Source organism: Fopius arisanus, unplaced genomic scaffold, assembly GCF_000806365.1.
Source record: "Fopius arisanus strain USDA-PBARC FA_bdor unplaced genomic scaffold, ASM80636v1 scaffold00149, whole genome shotgun sequence".
Taxonomy (NCBI): Eukaryota; Metazoa; Arthropoda; class Insecta; order Hymenoptera; family Braconidae; genus Fopius; species Fopius arisanus.
Genome location: NW_011887888.1, coordinates 32011 through 38028, shown reverse-complemented (window position 1 = coordinate 38028; position 6018 = coordinate 32011).

Genomic DNA, 6018 nt, shown 5'->3' with positions numbered 1-6018 from the left:
TATTCGAGTTTATATTGGTTGATTATTGGAAGATTGGAAGCATTGGGCTATTCTCATTGCTTCGGCACTTATAAACTATTTATCATAATATCATTATTCATATAATATTATATATATATAATATAATTAATTGAAATTTCCTTTGGATGTGCTGTCGATTAATCATTTTTACATCTGCAATCCTAATGAAATCTATTTAATAATATATACTCAATAAAAATATTGAGTATATATATATGTCAAAAAAAAAAGCAAGGTCCACCCATGAATAGCGTTCAATGTGGTGTATCATCAGAGGTTGTCCTCTTTACTTAAGACCCACCCCTATAATTATAGACTAGGGCAGAGAGAATGCCCGCGGTTGCCCAAGATCACGACCAATCATCAGCGCTTCACCATTACAACCTGTATTTCTTCAGAGAAATAGGCACTAAAAATGTCAACCACTGGCATTTAAAAAAATGCCATTTGGATAGTCCACAAAATACACCGAGTCATTGATATTGACAATTATCGATATAGAAGAAGAACGTTTTATTAGAGTAAATTGGTCGTGAATTTATGAATGGGAGTTCCCCGCGTGACTAAAGTGGCGTCACTTTGGTGCAGGTTTATGAAAGCAAGCTGGTTTTAGCCTACGCTAATAGTATAGTAATACGGGCTGATCTTTTCGAAATCCCGTAAGAGCATTAACCGCTCACACGTGAGCAAGTTAAATTGCTATGTTGTTGGGTTTATGTGTATTTGGTATCCTGTATCTCACTAGTGCAATTCGCCATTCACAAGTTACAATATTTGTATCATCCGGGTCTCGATTCCGTACTCAGTGGGTCAATTTTAACAAAAACATCAACTATTGACAGGAGACTATACGAGCAAAAACAACCAGTACCTCCAAGGACTCTAAACACTCTCGATACCGCTAAATTTTTTATGACAAGCTAATTACGTCCCCGTATTCATAAATTTATTCATGTATCTATTCAGTGAATGCGTATTCTCCGTATAACGATGACAAAGGAATTACACGAATTTTGGTCTGGCAGAGGTATCCAATCCTTCTGTTGTTATATCGGACTATTCCAATCGGTTTTTTGTCCCCCGAGTATTACACGGCAGAAAAGATCAATGGAAATTCGGATTGGCGGCCCCGCGGGGGAGAAAATATATATATATAAGTACACGGCAGGTAACGATATTTTACAGAAGCTTTAAATTCAAACTGTTAACCGTATAACGGATGATTGTCAGGTTCTTGACATGGCGGTTCAATACGATAGATATAAGGCCAAATTAATAATTCATTTCTCCAGAATGAACCACCAACTCGGATGCCTGAACCTGTTGCAGAGTAAAATGCACAGTACGATATTGAATACGCTCCTATGGGAATAAGATGACCAGCATTATTGTTACAATCTATGAAGAGATGATGTCAGCTTCTGCCCACATTCTTTTTATCGTGCAAGTGACACTTCGGGGAGAACTCCCCATAATCAATCATGATCAATAGCCGAATGTCAAAGTAGTTCATTGTTGGTGTTCTTTCTCACAACGAAAGAAAGAACTCTTACTCTCCGAGTCTATCAAATCTTGCTTTATTTTTTTCGCAGTATTTTATTAAGTCATCGTGACACAGGTGAAAGGAGATGGGAATTTCTTGGAAAAAAAGGGAGAATTCCATATATATGTATTATAAAATAATGTGAATCTCATTTTATTTAGAGATCCGAACAGCGTAAAATGGTGCTATAGGAAAATCAGTGTACGTGATATATACACTCATTTTATCCGATCAACAATTTTCTTTCTGGGCTTTGTCTATCTAATCTATACTTGTCCCAAAATATAGCATCAAGATGAAGGACCGAGCGGACATTACTAGGACATTTCATTCGCTGGACGGAATGGATATCTCGACACAAATCGTTGAATGATACTCTAAACTGAGTGAGACGAGGAAGGACCAGAGAATATACATATAGTATGGGGATAAGCTCAATACAGTGGTATTTCTCCGATGTTATACAAAGCCATATACCGAGCCCTTTATATATACAACATATTATCGGGAGTTTCTACAATAGCCATGTGCAAAATCTTTAAAAAAGTGAAAATATTTTCATTTTTCATTAAAATTTCTTTTTTTTTTATTTATTGTTTGAAAATTTAATAGTCAAGTATGATAATAATAAAGCAGCCAAGTGGGGGTAATGAAAGACTATACAGAGGAAAAGAAAGAAAGCAACAGACGGATTCCATTTGCCGATGGGACCTCCCAAGATTTCCCATGGGAGTTGGCTATTAACGATCACAAATAGGCTATTACATAGCCATTAATACAATGCTGGTGGCCTAGCTGCCAGGCACTAGGACTTTTGCAGAATGGGAGGGGTGACGAAGGGTGAATTGCGCTGACGAGTCGATAGAGCGAGATGGGTGAAACACCCTCTGAATGCATTCAAGAAAACAAGAATCTGCCTGTGGCTTTGAATCGCCTCCATACGCGCCGCGGGGACATACACGCGCGTCTCGGTGTAGGGTTTCGATGCATCCCCAGAGATTGAGTAATCCGAGATTCACTTTGTGCTCCGTGAGTTTCTCTATAAATCCCCTTGGAATGGAAAAATTGGAATTTTTCAATCATTAGTTTTTCAGCAGCTAAAATCCCTAATCCAATTTCTATCCTGCAATTAGCAACAACATATTTCTTCCAATACTATTTTATTTTAATGACAAAATCATCTATTTACTATTTACTAGTAGTTATCAGTAGAATTAAAATGAGTGTGAAACATTGCTAATTGGTGATAAATTATTTGCTAATTCGTATCCCTCTGTTAAATAATTTATAAATATAATAAATTACAGGAACAAAGGGGTCAATTATTGTGGAAATTGTAATGACGATGAAAATATGAAATTAAATTTTTCATGAGATCGAACCGGTGGTTTTTCTCTTTTCAACATCCCTGAGGTTCTTTTGGATAGAGCAATGGCTCATAAACCAGCATATATATATAAAGGAGGTACATAAAGGAGGGCAGAAGCAGTGAGAAAGAGAGAGAGAGAGAGAGAGTCGAGTGGAGTAGGAAGGTATATGATGATGGATACATATAGAAGAGAAGGGAGAAACAAGTAGGACTCGGGGGGGGGGGGGGGGGTGAGTAACGAGGAGAGGGGCAATCGTAAGCGGCTTACGCCCGCTCTGGAACGGAAAGCGACTCCGCTAATTATTTATAGGACCCTCTGGGCTGTACTCTGGGTTCTGCCTCTCGTATACCCAATAGTGAAATATCCTGAAAAGATAGAAAAACCCGAAGAGGTCCTACCCGTACCTACACCCGTGGGTCTTATTCGTATACAAGCGCTCTTCACTCTATACAATTTTTTCACCACCTTTTACTTTCATCTTTTTGGGAGACAATCCATCTACAAGTGTTGCTATTACCACTCATTTTCACAACATTTTGCCCAATTCGAACCCAATTATTCATATAGTTTCTGTAAAGATGATTGAACGAAAAACGACGTTGCCCTCGAAGATATCAGTATAAAATAATTACTCGTTGGATTCTCACGAAACTCGTCACATTATATTCATCGCTATTCAATCAAATTTTCAATAAAAATATCTGTATTCAATTTATAATCTATATATATATATAAAAAAAAAAAAGATAATCTATCGATCTAGCATGTCGAAAGGACACTCGATGGGAAAACGAAATAAAAAGGGAATAAAGCTGGAATAGTGAGCCATGTAGTCAAGAGGGAAAAGCGGAAACTGAAGGTCCATTTTTTAGGATTACCGAGCGCGCTCGGGGAAAAAAGTGGGCGCTGAAAACCCAGACTGGAATATATTTTATTCTATATACGTGTGTGTTTATTTGGATGAAAAGGACGCTCTCATCCCTCAACAATGCACTCTCTCGCGCACCCCCTTGACTTCCTGGCGGTCTCCACTGATCTATTTCATCCTCACATTCTCTCTATCTTATTTTTCTCACGTATTATGTATACCTGAAATTCGACCCAACATCCGCTTGTTTTTCACGAGCATTTTTAAAAAGCAATTGGTCGTGTAATTTTCCTTTTGCACATGTTTTTTTTTTTATTTATGTCCATTTCTATTTTTCCTTTCTCTCGAAAAAATCTTTCGACTTTCCTCCAAGAGTACATTAAGGGGCAATGACTCTTAAAAAAATTTAACGCTCGAGAGGAGCCGAAAGATCAAAGTGGAGCACCCCAATTCATGCAAGTCGGCAGTCTCTGATTTTTTAATTCGTTCAATTACATTCACTGATTCAATTTTATGCCACTAAATTTTCGCATTCTCTCTTTTGCGGTCACGACAGCAGTTAACAATCATAATCTGTTTATGATCGGGAGTAGTTTGAAAAAAAAAAACAAAAAAAAAAATTGAAAAATTCACAGAGAAAAGGGATTGGTTTTTTTCTGTTGGGGGAAAGGATTTTTAAGCATAACAGCGTGATTTATTGGCGTTTAAATTTTTACAGGATTTTTCAGTTAAGTCAATTGAATTGAATTTGAAAGATTGAGACATTTTTTTTTGTATATATAATAGCAATAATGGTGGATGGAAATTTAAAAGAAGGTAATTGGCTACCTGACCCTGTGACACACTGTGAGTTTCGGCATGAGCATCATCCGTAGAAGCTGTGCCAAGGTGTTATAGGTAATGGGATCCGCCGACTGAGTACAAGCCGATTTTAACTCTTGGAGCTTTATTTGGCCAAATTCAGGGTCATGCTAATACACTGTCGGATAGACAATTGACTCATTCAAGTAATTTGAATTTAATTTTCAAAACATCGTTGAGCTCGATCACTGCAACTTTAATATGAAATTATAATGGTGTTCCGACAAATTCTATTAGTTGCTTGAATTGTTGTATCATTCATAATGATGCAATAGTTAGCTGTTAGTAAGAAGGTAGTATAGTCCCAGGAGGAGAAATCACTCTATATCCAGAGAATGTGTATCTTCATGTTCAGCACGCGTATGCAGACCACCATGATTCACCTTGTTAGATAACACTCGCAAACAAAGAGACTCACAATTCAAAGTTTAACAGAATAATATAAACACACCAATTAGTAAACTAGAAAAGAATCGGAGAGTGGAGTACCGAGGGCCGAGTTTTATAGGGGAAGTTCCCCTTTGGGCCACCTGCATCGAGCTAATGAACGAGAGTAAAGTGGTAGTATAGATAAAATCATAGGAGTCAGGGACGAATCAGTTAATCCTACCTCGCCCTCAAAGAAATCGGATTCAATGAAGCTGCCAGCGAAACTCCCTCATAAATGCTTTGGGTGAGGCACTCACATATTTTATCTTGCATTACCTCTCCCTATAATTTTTTTACAATATTACAAAATAGGAAATAATTTTTTTTCTCTCTTCTTCGTCAAGGGTAAATTTTTCCATATTCAACCATAAATGGTTATAAATGTTCAATTTAATTTTCACCTCCAGCAACCGAGCCAGCAACGCTCCTAATCATCAAAAGACTGCATTAGCAAAATTGATAGCCGCCAGCTATCCCATAACTCCCCATCAGTTTGATTAAGTCATGGAAATATTCCATCAGTGCGACACAATTACCTTGTGACTCACCTGTGAATGTTTATCCCTCAGGCAATATCAAATTAACCAGTTCGAATTGCCATCAGTCAATTGAATATGCCAACTGTCCAATGATGAAGGAAAAATTTTTTCATTATGGCTGTCGCCCGAAATGAGACGAAATTATTGAATAAACCGACACTTGAATTATACCATTTTGTGGATAACTCTTTCAATTGATTATTCACATTTTCTTATTTTCAATTGGATATATGGGTATATTATCCACCAGTGTATAAGAATGATATGATTAATTAATGTAGGTGATAAAACTTTTCAATAAATTAATTATGATTATTTTCTTTTATTATCATTTTTTAACTTGTATGAAGATATTTTTGTCTCTCTTTCAAATTGTTCTCTCATCTT